Below are 16,590 nucleotides of genomic sequence, written 5' to 3'. Positions count from 1 at the left end.
GACTCAGCAGATCCACCGATCCGAGCGCCCATAGGTGCTTTCGCCGCCCCGATATCCACCGCTGCAGAGCCAGCGCCTCGAGCCGCCCCTAGTAGCCGTTACCGCCCTGGGATCCACCGCCGCAGAGCCACCGCCCTGAGCCAATCCCTAGTCACCGTCGCCGCCCCGGGATCCACCACCGCAGAGCCACCGCCTGGAGCAGCCGGTGAGCACTTGTGCTTGTGCTTTTGGATGCGGTATGCATAGGTTGTTAATACGGCGTTTGTATTTGTGAATTTAGATGGAATTTTGAGCCCCTTGGAGAAGTTTTTGCTCGAGGAATCGTTCGATTCAGACGACTCGGATGTTGACACGCTGCTTGTCAACATCCGGCAGCAGACGTTGGTGATCGCACTCGCCATGAAGGAGCACCAAGATGAGAACCGAAAGAGACGGCGAGCATCGACCGTCGGCTGTCTTTGCTTTCCTCAAAATCGCCATCTCGGAAACGAGATGTTGATGCAAGACTACTTCGCGGACAATCCAACATATCCGCCGCACCTCTTTCGGAGAAGGTACCGAATGCGCCGATCCCTCTTTGTAAAAATAGTGCAAGCTTGCGAGGCCAATTTTCGGTACTTTACTCAAAGAAGAAATACCGCGGGCTTGAAGGGATTTAGTGCATACAAAAAAATCTCGGCAGCTATGCGGGTAATTGCATACGGCATTCCGGCTGACTATGTCGATGAGTACCTTCGCATTGGTGAAGATACGACTATTGAGTCAGTGCATAGATTTACCAAAGTGATCATCTGTGTCTTTGGTCCTGAATATATTCGGCCACCCAACAAGGAAGACACAAAAAAATTGATGGCATCTATAGAAGAGGTTGGCCTGGCATATGCTAGGAAGCATTGATTGTATGCATTGGACTTGGAAAAACTGCCCGAAAGCATGGCAGGGAATGTATTGTAGCAAGTCTCGTGATGCATTGTGCTAGAGGTCGTAGCATCCGAGGATCCACGGATTTGACATTGCTTTTTTGGTATGCCGGTACTCTAAATGATATCAATGTGTTGCAATGGTCTGATTTGTTTGTTATTAGTGTTGAAAAAAGTAGACAGAAAGCCTTTTCCCCTCCAAATTTTTTTTTGAACTGATCGATGATCTCGATCCAACTTGACCAGCATGCAAAACCTTATGTACCTACCTAGTGAATGGACATGCCAGCTAGTACCTGTTTAATGGAAATCAAGGGCGAATGGACGAGAACATTCGTCTCTTCTCCTCAGCCTATTTTTCGTGCCACCAGAAAGTGCGTAGATCAGATACTCACCGATCCCTGTCTTTTCTTTTTCGTCACCCGAATCCTCATGCTACATACTCCCTCCGTCCGAAAATACTTGTCATCAAAATGGATAAAAATAGAGGTATCTAGAACTAAAATACGTCTAGATACATCCCCTTTTATTCATTTTGATGACAAGTATTTCCGGACGGAGGGAGTATATACTAGTACAGAGTGTTTCGAGATATCGCAATCCTCAAAAACAAAAGGATGCTAAAAAAGGACAAAATGTTTCACTGTATGATTTTGCCTCCCATCCTGTTTTATGACATGCAGTGATGCTCACGAAATGAATGAATAAGAAAAATACTAAGCTTTCATCCACTAATATCTATTGAAATATTAAAAATAAATACATACACGCACAGGAAAATATTAAGATTTTGTCAACTCGGACACACTCAGGGAAGGTTGTACAGCCGGGTCGATGAAAAAGGCCGGGGAGAGCTGCGGTAGAATCAAGCCCAGCTCTACTTTGATTTCTAACTGAGAAGGAAACGTGCCTTCCCTGCGGCGTCATAACACTACAGGCGAGTCAATAGGCCGCTGGTCCACTTCGCGGTCTGCTGTTTTCTTCGACATCCTTTTTGTCTCACTTGTTGGACATTGTTTGTGGAGCTAAAATATATAAAAACTTATAAAATACATTTTAAAGAAAATCATTGTCTGTTTTAAAAAAAATCGTATATTAAAAATACATTATATAAAAAGAGTTCACTTTATAAACAAACATGTTCACCGCACATTAAAGAAAATGTCAATGTGTATTTGAAATCTTTTGCTGTATATAATAAATACAGTTTATAAAGCTATAAAAAGATGAAAAAACATATACAAGAGAAAAAAGAATCAATAAAAGAACCAAAATAGAAAACCAAAAAATAGCAAAACAGGGAAAAAGCAAAAAAAACTGCAATGACAGAGAACGAAACAGTAGGAAACACATGAAAACCCCCACCCCCTGGGCCGGCCCTAATCGACTCTCCCGCGAGTATCACCTTGCCTATTTGCCGCCTGCGGGAGGCCAATACGATTTGCCGGATCTACACTCATAGCCAAGCATAACAGCATCCAGCCGAGCCAAGAATTTTCTTTTCCCAATTAGGGACCCATTACCGCACGCTAAGTTCATGCAGATGGTGTTCACGTTTTGAGCAATCTGGACGGCGACATGAAAAGCAATACATGGGGATATTTTCTGGAGTCTCCTATCTACTCATTGTTTTATTCTGGACGGCGACATGAAAAGCAATACAGGTGTTGTCAAGTACAACCAACTCGCCAATAGTTCCAAAACTTACATGTTGGACCCTAATCAAATCTTTATTTGGAGTACTTTGGCCCTTTTTAAATCTTGGAACGAATTGGTCCTGCTGAATGTAAACTTAAGTTGGTACAGTGCAGCTTCGTTTGTCTAGTATTTCACATCTCCCAACTCAAAAAACAATTACCAAATCATACTCTAGTATATGACAACCAGCCCAAACCTGCAGAAATACTAATATACACCTCATCAAGAAAGATAAAGCTTCATTACTTCACGTACTAATTCGATGGACTCATCTCTCTATTGCATCGGCTACTTGGGAAGACTAAGAGACAACTATCATTGCTTTCCAATGGCACCAACATGGGGATAAGCTAGTTCTTTAGGCGGGGCCCTTTCAGTGCCGCCTCACTAACAGATGAGCAAGCACAGTAGAAAGTCGCAACAACGATCTGATCGGCTACCGCCAGTGCTATGTCTCTCTTACTACGAGGTAGAAGGAAGCGTCGCCTCAAGCACTCTTAGTGGGCCAGCCCACTAGTGCGGTTTTGGGAAGCTTCTACATACTGGCTTTAGAACTTTCCGCACAATTTGGAAAAGGTTCCACGTATTTTCTAGTTTTTTGTTTATCTCCGCCGTTGTTATAAATACATTTCGACTTTATTAAAATACATGTGAAACTTTTTTTGTATACAGGTTGAACATTCTTAATTACACCATGAACATTTATACGAATACATGTCGACATTTGTAAAATGCACACTGCACATTTTATAAATACACAATTCTTACTATTAAAGGCACTTTAATTTTTTTGCAAAAATGTATGAACAATTTTTACAAGGTATGAAATATTTTATAATTGTTTTATGAACATTTTTTCTAAAATTTTAAATATATTTTTCAATTGTAGAAAACAAGATGCATAGGATAGAACTTCTGGTGAAATTCCAACTTCAATCGTTTATAGTTCCAAGATCCCGTATCATCACATAGCCTATACCATGTCAATGCGTCTCCCTTCAAAGATAAAGGAAAGACCTTCCTCTTAACAACATCATCGGGAATACCTGCAAGCTTAAATAATCCACAAGCTTCATCCACATAAATAAGGTGTAAATCGGGATGCAATATTCCATCTCCTGCAAAGGATTAGCTAGCAGTTTCTCTATCATACCCGAAGGAATTTCACTAGTAAACATTTTCAGTAGGTTCAGTAGGTTGAGGAGCAACTCTTTGCTCTACTGGTCGGAGCGAAGATACCCCGAACAAGCCCCTCAAAGGATTAGTTTCCATAGTAACAAGTGACAGAAAATATCAGCACACTATATAAATGTTTTCTTACCAAGTTCCACTCACCAAAGGCGATTCACTCTCCGGCAACGGTGCCAAAAAAGAGTCTTGATGACCCACAAATATGGGGGATCTATCATAATCCTTTCGATAAGTAAGAGTGTCGAACCCAACAAGGAGCAGAAGGAAATGACAAGCGGTTTTCAGTAAGGTATCCTCTGCAAGCACTGAAATTGTAGGTAACAGATAGTTTTGTGATAAGATAATTTGTAATGGGTAACAAGCAATGAAAGTAAATAAAGTGCAGCAAGGTGGCCCAATCCTTTTTGTAGCAAAGGACAAACCTGGACAATTTCTAATAATGAGAAAAGCGCTCCCGAGGACACATGGAAATTATCGTCAAGCTAGTTTCCGTACGCTCATATGATTCACATTCGTTACTTTGATAATTTGATATGTGGGTGGACCGGTGCTTGGGTACTGCCCTTTCTTGGACAAGCATCCCACTTATGATTAACCCCTATTGCAAGTATCCGCAACCACAAAAGAAGTATTAAGGTAAACCTAACCATAGCATGAAACTAGTGGATCCAAATCAGCCCCTTACGCAACAACGCATAAATTAGGGTTTAAGCTTCTGTAACTCTAGCAACCCATCATCTACTTATTACTTCCCAAAGCCTTCCTCTAGGCCCAAATAATGGTGAAGTGTCATGTAGTCGACGTTCACATAACACCACTAGAGGAGAGACAACATACATCTCATCAAAATATTGAACAAATACCAAATTCACATGACTACTAATAGCAAGAGTTCACCCATGTCCTCAGGAACAAACATAACTACTCACAAAGCATATTCATGTTCATGATCATAGGAGTATTAATATGCATTAAGGATTTGAACATATGATCTTCCACCAAGTAAACCAATTAGCATCAACTACAAGGAATAATCAACACTACTAGCAACCCACAGGTACCAATTTGTGGTTTTGGATACAAGATTGGATACAAGAGATGAACTAGGGTTTGAGAGGAGATGGTGCTGGTGAAGATGTTGATGGAGATTGACCCCCTTCCAATGAGAGGATCGTTGGTGATGACGACGGTGATGATTTCCCCCTCCCAGAGGGAAGTTTCCCTGGTAGAGCAACTCCGCCGGAGCCCTAGATTGGTTCCGCCAAGGTTCCGCCTCGTGGCGGCGGAGTTTCATCCCGTAATCTTGCTTATGATTTTTTCCATGGTAAAAGACTCCATATAGAAGAAGATGGGCACCGGAGGGCCACCAGGGGGCCCATGAGACAGATGGCGCGAGTAGGGGGGGCGCCCCCCACCCTCATGGCCAGGGTGTGGGCCCCCTCTGGTACTTTCTTTGCCCAATAATTCTTATAAATTCAAAAAATGACTTTCGTGGAGTTTCAGGACTTTCGGAGTTGTGCATAATAGGTTTCCAATATTTGATCCTTTTCCAGCCAGAATCCCATCTGCCGGCATTCTCCCTCTTCATGATAAACCTTGTAAAATAAGAGAGAATAGCCATAAGTATTGTGACATAACGTGTAATAACAGCCCATAATGCAATAAATATCGATATAAAAGCATGATGCAAAATGGACGTACTAAGCTTGGACAAGGAGCTTCGAGAGGAGAAAGCTTAAGTGTGGCTCGGGCATTTCATCAAACATCTCATGTGTATTGGAGGTGAGCTATAGCACCACACAACTCTCCAACGGCCGGCCAGAAAAATAGAGCAGTGGAGTGCTCTACTTGTGCATGAGGGGGTATATATAGGCATCTCATTGGTCACGGTTCATGGCTAGAACCGGGACTAAAGGACACCCTTTGGTCCCGGTTGCAGCCACGAAACGGGACCAATGGTTGTGGGCCAGGAGCGAGACCCATTGGTCCCGGTTCATTTCTGGATCCGGGACCAAAGGGGCCAGACGAACCGGGACCAATGCCCCACGAGGCCCGGCCGGCCCCCTAGCCCCATGAACCGGGACCTATGCCCCCATGGGTCCCGGTTCGTGAGTGAACCGAGACTAATGGGATGGGTTGGTGGCTAAATCCCAGGGTGGCCCATGGATATATATTAATATGATGTGGTGTTCCATTCGATCAATTCATACCTACATTTGTCTCAAAAATAATAATTAATGCCTACATGAGTAGAGGGATAAAATTCTTTCGTGGCCTTTTCAACACTAAGGGCCTGTTCTGATCTCCTCTAGCTTCCCAAAACTTCACAAATTCAGCTTCTCCGTGTAGCTTCTCACTCCAAGCAGGGATGAAAAATCTGTTCGGCTCGGTTTGCAGCTTCTCGCGGCACTACAGCCCAGCTAGGAGGGTTGTGGCATGTTCGGACTAGTTGGGCCGACTAGAGGCAGCCCAAATCAGCCTTGTAGAGGAGCGGCGAGGGAACACGAGCGAGGGAACAATGAGCGAGCAAACAGATCGAGCGTACCGGCTCGGCTCGTATGACTTGGCTGTGCCAGTTCACTTGTAATATCGGCCAACTTCATCTTTCCGGATCGGTGGAGCTGGGCCAAGTCTGCTTCACGATTTTGCACTGCGGTCGATCCTAGATTCTTGAAGCTAGATTCTCGCTGTTATTTCGTTCGGCTCGTATCTACTCCAGGAATTTGTGAAGCGTGGAGCGGGAGGAGATCAGAATAGGTCCAGGAATTAAACTTTCACTAGGGCCGCTTACAATTCATAGCACCATGTGCTAGCATCGAGGTGCATGATACTATTTTAGTTACTACATGTACATTGCATAGTACCATGAACTCGTATCATATTATCACTTGTATATTCATATGTAGAATTTCAATAGAAAGTTGTGGGCATGATTGGTTTCTTACCATCTTTACAAAATTATGTGTGCTATAAATACTATATATGATAATAGAAGTCACTCTCATCCTTAAATGCAATGCTACTTTTACTTAGGTGGTACTACATGATACTCTTATGATACATACACTTGGAGAGGTCTACGCTTCAAAAACCGGTTTCAGGTTTAATTACAACCGAACTTAATTTCATGAAAACAAAAATAAAAAATAACGGTCTCGCTTGTTGTTATATTTTTCCAACGAACACATGTGGCTCAATCTGTCGCTAACAAAATACAAGAAACTAAAATTGTTTCAAGAAAACAAGACCACACACAAACACCCTAACATATATAAATATTTCTCATGCTATATATATATATATATATATATATATATATATATATATATATATATATATATATATATATATATATATATATATATATATACTGAATTGTACATGCTACGCAATACTCTTACACATGCAACATTTTTTGGCGGGGACCGTATCCACTAATCAACACTAGTGATCACTCTCACATATTCTTGCTTATAACTTTGAAGTAATTGGTTCTTGATCATGGCATGGATTCTGGTTTTTACCTCCTAGATCCTCTTAAAACACCAGGAGTGGACTATTTTTGTATTTGTAACTCTAAAACATAGTATTTTTTCCAACACATTGGATAGACAAGCGTATCATCTAGAATTTTCGGTTGACACTTAAAAGTTAAGATAAACAAACATACGCTCCACAAACATCTATATCAAGATATTTATTAGGAAATATGATTTACTACTATATCCCAAAGTATTAAAGGATAACCAAATATACAAGAATTCATATATATATATATACATCATGATTCATTTTTGTGCCAAAAGAATATATTGTTTTACTTTATGTTATTTAGTCACTTTTTATATCTAGAGACACATATTTAAATACAATGTTTCCTAAAGAACAAGCATCAAATGTGGAATAACTAATGTAATTTGTCTAGCAAAATGGTGTTAAATTATTTTAAAATGATAAATCCTAATATTTCATTGAAATGCAACTTAAATATTTACTTGTAACATTAAAGGATCCATTTTATTAAGTGTAATAGGAAACTATAGTTTTATATCACTTAGTGATATCCAGTTTCACTTTCACAATGTCCTCATTGTTTGCATAGAAGAAGCACCAATAATTTTTCCTATATAACATAACATGAAGAGATTATCCTTAGTTGTCCGTAAAAAACCTAATTACACTGACTAACGAAAGTGGAAACCCCTTCAGCGACAAAACGGAATAGTAACGGAGAGAAGGATTAGCTTGCCGAAGCCCACGAGTTGGCTCCATTAAATTTCATGGAGTATCTCACAGAGATAATACAATTCATAATCTAGTTTACCCACCGGTGAGCGAAGCCCAACTTTTGTATCACTTGCTGCAAGAATCCCCAATCAACCCAATCATAATGCTCATCACAAAAATTAGCATCTCATTTCGTTTCTGCATGCATATGATGAAGACACTCAAAAGCCAATAGTGCATTATCTATTATAATTCTTCCTGGTATGAAGGCACTCTGAGCAGGTGAGACAATCTCATCCAGCAATTTGACACAATCTTGTACATCAAACTATAGAGGCTTATGGGACGAAAATATGTCAGATGAACATTATCTTTGATTTTTTGGGATGAGCATTATTACCGTATCATTAATTCCGTGTGGCATGATTCCTGTTCTGAAGAACTCTTGCACAACCTTGAAAATTTCCCTTTTCATGGTAAGCCAATTCCACTGAAAGAACCGAGCTAGGAACCAGTCTCTCCCTGGAGTTTTAAGTTGTCCAATCTGGAAAAGGAGCGCTATATTTTTTCGGTAGTCGATAGACACGTTAGTTGATTACTATTATGTTCTCTACTCTAGGTGCATTTCATACAATATGATGATGAATATGTCTGTTAGCTCTGCCGCCACCATTGCGCCAGACTGCACCTGCCCATCTATGTATTTTACACACTGTCCGACCAGGTTTTAGTCGTCGGACAAGCACTAGTGGCCCGACGGAGCTTCATGAATTGAAGCAAAAAGAGTCGGGCGGCCATCAATGCTCCTTTTGTGACGGATATGGACAATGATTATGAATCTTCTCTGCTGATAAGCAGATAAGATTCATAATGACATTCCATAACCTTTAGAAAGGGTGCAATGATGACCAATTCTTATCGCTTTTGGACGACGTGGCTATTTAAGTCGGTCGCCTTGCGCCTCGTGCGGCAAGGTGGAACTAAACCCCCAACCCTGCTGGGGCAACACACATGTCATCTACACTGGAAATCTTAAGTACGAATAACCCCGGCGGCCCAAAACAGACTATCGGTTGGGGTTGTCTACACTGAAACTGACATCCAAATTCAAAATGATCGGCGTGCGTATGTTTGCGGGACCCCGCTGGCCCAAAGTGGTTGGTGTTTGAAAAATAGGGTTTCTGGTTGAAAAATGGACAAATTTAAGGCCCACACGGACACTGTCCGTGGGCGCGTCTGGGGCCGTTAGCCAAAATTTGAGGGACAAAATTCGCTATGTCTACCTGTAGATGCTTTTGGTGCGGTATTTAAATTGCATGCTTTTGCACCATGTAAGATAAGTTCCACCTAATTTTCATCAGCCACCGATCTACTCCCCTGGTTCTATTTACGGGCTTTCTGTTCGGTTGTTTTAGCCTCTCATTTCTTTCGGTCTTTGATTTGTTTTGATTTTCTTTCGTGTTTTTTATTTTAAAAATATTCATCATGAATATATAAAATGTTCACGAATGTTACTCCCTCCGTTATGTTATAGTAGTATTTACATAACCAACAATTCAAGGGGTCGTCAAAAATTAATGTACGTGGCACGATGGAAGCTCGCGGCCTCGCGCTAGTGGAAGGTCACATGCACCAAGGCAGGCGTATAACAATGACTCGTTCGCTACAACTTGCGGTGATCTACTTCTGGTGGACGTGGAAGACCAAGGGCCTCTGCTTCCTCCTCACGAGGGAAGCTGAAGGTGTGATGCGGCACTAGGTGCGGAGTCGTGGAGCAATGACGTTGACAGCAAGCTGTCCAGGAAATTCCAGTCGACGCCGGTTGCCGCCTGTCCCTGCTGGACGACGTCAAAGCCGGCTTCGCCACAACCAGCAACGGCGGTGGTCGTTGCGGGCTCTCGATGAGCTGCCGCATGTTGCTGAAGATGCTTTGCTTGCTATCCAGCGGGTCATAGGAGGAGAACTGGGCAACCTGGCTGGGGAAGCCGAGGCCCCCGCCTTGGTCGTGCAGCCATGGCCGCGCGTCGTACTAGCCCCCGAGGCCCGGCGCGGCAGTGTACGCCGGGAAGATGTAAGAATGCGTCTGGTTCGGCGCCAGCTTCTGGAACGGCCGGCACACCACCCAACATTCCTCCTTCATCATCACAATGATCATCATCATCTCAAGAAGAAATGGAAGAAGAAAGAAAAGAAGCGGTAGAGAAGGAGGAGGATGAAGAGGATCTGAAGAATTGCATACCTGTGTGGGCACGTGCTCGCTTGTCCGGGTGCGGTACTCGTGGATGATCCAGTCGGTCTTTCTACCGTTGGGTGCGCTGGGTGCGCGGCCCCTGTAGAATACGAGCGTCTTCCTTATGCCGATGACACCCCGGCTACGCGACGACGTAACCGGCTTGTCCCTGCTGGTGGCCTTCCAGAACCCTATCGGCGTGGCGCGGTTGGTGCGTGTTCCGCTGGGGTACTTGCAGTCCTTGAAGCTGAAGAAGTACCACTCCGACGATGACTGGTCCTCCTGACCCGGCCGTGCTCCGGCTCCACGCCTGCCGCCGCTGCACCTCTCTGCACCATGGACAATTGCAGAAACACCATTGTTCTTGTTAATTAATAACTTGAATAGAATAAAACACCATGTATGTACAAGATAAACTACCAAAATTCAGATGAATTTCTTCGTGCCTTGCAGGCCGCATGGCTCGATCCAGTAGAGATCGACCTCCTGGATGATGTCGAGGTTGATCTTCTGGGCGGCCACCTTCCTGGCCAGATAGTAGCCCACCAGCTCCTCCTCTGTGGGATGGAACATAAACCCAGGGGGAACACACGACTCCTCCTGATGATGCTGGTCCATTGCTAGCATCTCTTGTGAACTGAGATCAAGAACACAACCTTTCCAACTTACTTCCACCGAGCATGTGTGGTGGACAATAGCGCTAGCTGGTCCACTGAGCGACCAAACAAGAAGGTGGAGATCTTTATAGATAGCTAGAAATCTAGAGATGTATAATGCCTGCTAGGTGCACTGGTACAACACTGAAATGGGAGGTGAGCACAGAGACACTTGACAGCAAGCAGAGCAGAGCACACATATGCGCGCTCATATAAACTGCTATTTATATTGTAATCTAGCTCTAGCAGCCTATATAGCCCACACCAAATTTGTCTACCTATCTGCTACAAGTGCAGTGCAATTATGTCCTGGATCCAATTTTTGAGGACAAAGTACAATTGTAATCTAGGCTGATTGCAAGAACTTGACGCACTAGTAGAAAACAGGGCATTTGTCCCGGTTCGTAAGGGCCTTTAGTCCCGGTTCTTGAACCGGGACTAATAGGTCGTTACTAATGCATCCCCCCTTTAGTCCCGGTTCTTACACGAACCGGGACAGATGGGCATCCACGTGGCCGCTGCGGGCAGCCTAGGCAGGGGGGCCTTTGGTCCCGGTTGGTGACATAAACCGGGACCAAAAGCCTTCCACGCGTCAGCAGCTGGCTGGAGCTGAGGTTGTTTTTTAAATGGCTCGTTTAGGGGTTTTGGGGGTTAATTTTAGATTGTTATTAGCTAGCTAATAAGTGTCCTCTCTTATATCTTCGTCCTTGGTTTACCAACGCTACTGCTATGTTCATTTCACCCGCTGATATATAATAACTCATGCATGCTCGCATCATACATCATCATATATAATAACAAGTCCTACTAATCATGCATCATCATACAACTTCTACTCGTTATTAATAATAAGTCATACGATCATCATTCTCATAGTCATCGAACCCAACCCTACATAATTGTTCTTAGCACATGATCATCAGTATCAGGTAGGACCTAAACACCCTTAAGGTAAAATAGCATAAAACAATATAGACCCCGACTCTCCGTTATGAAGAATGGAGATCATCCTGTCTTCAATTCTTGCACTTCGCTTCCTTTTGCTTCCAAGAAGCTCCTTATGACTGTCCATACATTTTTTTCATACTTTGATTGTCATGTCTCCACTTCTTTTAGAAATCCAGTATGGACAGTTGAGATTCGTAGGACGACCTGGTTGTATGTTCAAAACATCAAGGCGGCCGTGCGTATACATCAGATGAGGCACACAATCATTCGGAATTATCTATTGAAAAACATAGTAATAACTTCGTAGTTAGCAATGATGTACTAGTTTTAGAAGTATGCAAAAAGATGCACGGGTGTCGTAATAGTAAAAAATCTTACCAGGGTATCTCCGTGGTAGTTACCGTAGTTCAACACGTGCACTGGTGGCACGTATTGACCATAATGTTGAGGAGTTCGATTGTAGACATTGTAATTCTCAAGATCAGTACAAAATCCTATCGGATGATTTTTCTCCTTATAAGTTAATTCGGAGCCATCGGTGTAGTGGGTTTTGTCTACCATCTTCCGCACATTCTTTGAAGAATGAAAATAAGCTGTCAACTATTTTGAAATAAACAATATAAATTACTTAATAACAATGTTAAGCTCACATGGGGCAAGAATTGGAGGTGTATCCACAAGGACCCAAATGTCCATATTGTCTTGCTCGATTGTAGGATCACCAAGATCCATGGTTACAAGCATACCCTCATAAAAACCATACATCTTGCAAAGTGCTTCCCAATTTTTGCAACCAAAATGGGTTACACTCTAAGCATTGTACAACTTTACTTTAAAATCCACACCATGATGGGTCCTTAGGAGAATTGTTTTGGTTTCCATACTTTCATGGTCTTCAAAACTCATCCTCTTCAAGACATAGCGTCTCGCATAGCATGGGATAACCTAGTTGAATTGGAAAAGATGAAAAATACACATTAAAATAGTTGAAGTCGTTCTTAATTACGAAAAAAACTATTGTCGTCGTTGCGTACCGTATGAACATCGAAGGTCTCCTCGAACTTAATGCTGAAGCGCCGATCTTCGTCCAGCTCAATGAACCTGTCGCACATACGTCGGTCATCGTGGCACCAGTCGCACTCCCCCTGGCGGTTTTCGTCGTTTAGTACGACATTTCCGGCCTATGTTCATAAGTCAAATATTAAACTTGTATAATTAAATATATATATACTAAAAAACCTAAATTAGATCATTATTATTAATCACGAGTTGACTATCGATGATGGTACGTAGCTCCTTCTTTCATTCCCGAGTGCATTATTACACCAAATTGTCTAGCACACGGGAATGAAGGAGAAGCTACCCCCATGACGGCGTGGATGATGGAGGGGGCTCCTAAATTTCTGCATAGTGCTCTCCAATTTTAGCATTCAAACTAGGAGTACTTTTCCAATATGAGCATTCAATAAGCAAAACCAAATCATAAAATAAAGTAGTATTCAAATTAGCATGCATTCAATTATAAGCAAAAGTACATCATCTCTTGTGTCCGTACATCGTCGAATATTATCACTAATACTCCTCGAATACTATAATAAATATAGCATCACTAATACAGCTAGAACCATAGCGCCTGACGGGTATCGTCGCGGGCGGTGGACACCCAAAGATAAGGAACCATCACAGGATCATAGCTCCAGTGAGATCCCTGAAGTGTTGGGGAACGTAGCAGAAATTCAAAAAAAATTCTACGTGTCACCAAGATCTATCTATGGAGAAACCAGCAATGAGGGGAAGGAGAGTGTATCTACATACCCTTGTAGATCGCTAAGCGGAAGCGTTCAAGAGAACGGGGTTGAAGAAGTCGTACTCGTCGTGATCCAAATCACCGGAGATCCTAGTGCCGAATGGACGGCACCTCTGCGTTCAACACACGTACAGCCCGGTGACATCTCCCATGCCTTGATCCAGCAAGGAGAGAGGGAGAGGTTGAGGAAGACTCCGTCCAGCAGCAGCACAACGGCATAGTGGTGGTGGAGGAGCGTGGCAATCCTGCAGGGCTTCGCCAAGCACCGCGACATATGAGGAGAAAGAGAGGTAGGGCTGCGCCAACAGGAGAAGAACTTCGTGTATTGTGCTGCTCCTATGCCTCCACTATATATAGGGGGAGAGGGCGGGCTGTGCCCCCACCTAGGGTTCCACCCCTAGGGGCGGCGGCCAGCCCAAAACCCATCTAGGGTGCGGCCAAGGGGGGGGGGGGGGGGGGAAACTTGCCCCCCAAGTAAGGTGGAAGCACCCCCTCCCCATACCCTAGGCGCCTTGGGCCCTTGTGGGGGGGTGCACCAGCCCACCTGGGGCTGGTCCCCTCCCACACTTGGCCCATGCAGCCCTCCGGGGATGGTGGCCCCACTTGGTAGACCCCCGGGACCCTCTCGGTGGTCCCGGTACGTTACCGATAAAACCAGAAACTTTTCCGGTGACCAAAATAGGACTTCCCATATATAAATCTTTACCTCCGGACCATTCCGGAACTCCTAGTGACGTCCGGGATCTCATCCGGGACTCCAAACAACATTCGGTAACCAAATACAAACTTCCTTTATAACCCTAGCGTCATCGAACCTTAAGTGTGTAGACCCTACGGGTTCGGGAACCATGCAGACATGACCGAGACGTTCTTCGGTCAATAACCAACAGCGGGATCTGGATACCCATGTTGGCTCCCACATGTTCCACGATGATCTCATCAGATGAACCACGATGTCGAGGACTCAATCGATCCCGTATACAATTCCCTTTGTCTAGCGGTATTGTACTTGCCCGAGATTCGATCGTCGGTATGCCGATACCATGTTCAATCTCATTACCGGCAAGTCTCTTTACTCGTTCCGTAACACATCATCCCGTGATCAACCCCTTGGTCACATTGTGCACATTATGATGATGTCCTATCGAGTGGGCCCAGAGATACCTCTCCGTCAACCGGAGTGACAAATCCCAGTCTCGATTCGTGCCAACCCAACAGACACTTTTGGAGATACATGTAGTGCACCTTTATAGCCACCCAGTTACGTTGTGACGTTTGGTGCACCCAAAGCATTCCTATAGTATCCGGGAGTTGCACAATCTCATGGTCTAAGGAAATGATACTTGACATTAGAAAAGCTTTAGCATACGAACTACGATCTTTGTGCTAGGCTTAGGATTGGGTCTTGTCCATCACATCATTCTCCTAATGATGTGATCCCGTTGTCAACGACATCCAATGTCCATGGTCAGGAAACCGTAACCATCTATTAATCAACGAGCTAGTCAATCAGAGGCTTACTAGCGACATGGTGTTGTCTATGTACCCACACATGTATCTGAGTTTCCTATCAATACAATTATAGCATGGATAATAAATGATTATCATGAACAAGGAAATATAATAATAATAACTAATTTATTATTGCCTCTAGGGCATATTTCCAACATGAAGAACCTGCCAGGTATTGTCGAACCTGCCCTCCAATGCAACCATGTAGCGACGGACGTGCTCGTCCTCCTCGCTGACACGGTGACGTACCACCTTCGCGGTGTCCGGAATCCTCGGCACCATCACTGGCCCATGCGACCGCCACCAAACAAGGATCGGGTCAACAACGGGATGCCTCCTCACCAACCTATGTCCCCCGGAAGGTAGCATGAAACCCTTGTAAAGCAGGTGGGTGTGAAGGATTTTTCGGTCAGAGTAAGACTTCGTATTCCCACATTTACTGCATGGACAACACATAAAACCATTCTGCTTGTTTGCCTCAGCCACTTCGAGAAAAATCTGCACGCCCTTAATGTACTCCGAGGTGTGTCTGTCACCATACATCCATTGCCGGTTCATCTGTGTGCATCACATATAATTATGTGTGTCAAATTTAAGAAAATCAGACAAATATCTATCTAAAGTAAGAAAATCAGACAAGTATTATAAAGAAGATAAGAACAAGAGGCTCACCACGGTGGTGCCGGTGACGAGATCGGCGCGGGTGATCAACGGCGGTGAAAACGGGGACGGGGCGTGACAGACCCCTAAATCTAGACAAATCTCGAAAAAATGGAGCTTCTAGGTCGAGCTTCGAGAGGAGAAAGCTTAACTAGTGTGGCTAGGGCATTTCATCGAACACCTCATGTGCATAGGAGGTGAACTAGAGCACCCAAATGCCCTCTCCTCGCCGGATTGAAAAAATAGAGCACAGTGGAGTGCTCTGCCATGGCGGTGGGTATATATAGGCAAGTTATATGTCCCGGTTCGTGACATGAACCGGGACTAAAGCCACCCCTTCTGTCCTGGCACTAGTAGAAAAGGGGGCAATGGTCCAGGCCGGGTCAGCCCATTAGTCCCGGTTCAATCCAGAACTGGGACCAATGGGGGCATTGGACCCGGTTCGTGAGCCCCGGGGGCCGGCCGGGCCACGTGGGCCATTGGTCCCGGTTCGGCTGGACCTATTGGTTCCGGTTAGTGGGACGAACCGGGACCAATGCGCCTCGCTCCTGGCCCACAACCATTGGTCTCGGTTGGTGTAGTGAACCGGGACCAAAGGCTGCCCTTTAGTCCCGGTTCGTGGCACGAACCTGGACCAATTAGTTGCCTATATCTACCCCTCGCCCGCGAGCAGAGCACTCCCAGTGCTCTATTTTTCGTGGCCGGCGAGGAGAGAGCTTTGTGGTGCTCTAGCTCACCTCC

General features: G+C 44.3%; 1 pseudogene; it reads right to left on the bottom strand.

Moving 5' to 3' along the window:
• Positions 1–9,560: 9,560 nt before the first annotated feature.
• LOC119369003 lies at positions 9,561–11,078 on the bottom strand (annotated as a pseudogene).
• Between the last annotated feature and the right edge of the window lie 5,512 nt (positions 11,079–16,590).

This window comes from Triticum dicoccoides, chromosome 2B (genome assembly GCF_002162155.2).
Source record: "Triticum dicoccoides isolate Atlit2015 ecotype Zavitan chromosome 2B, WEW_v2.0, whole genome shotgun sequence".
NCBI classification, from domain to species: Eukaryota; Viridiplantae; Streptophyta; class Magnoliopsida; order Poales; family Poaceae; genus Triticum; species Triticum dicoccoides.
Note: the sequence above shows the minus strand (reverse complement) of the source record. Positions and strands in the feature narration are given on the sequence as shown.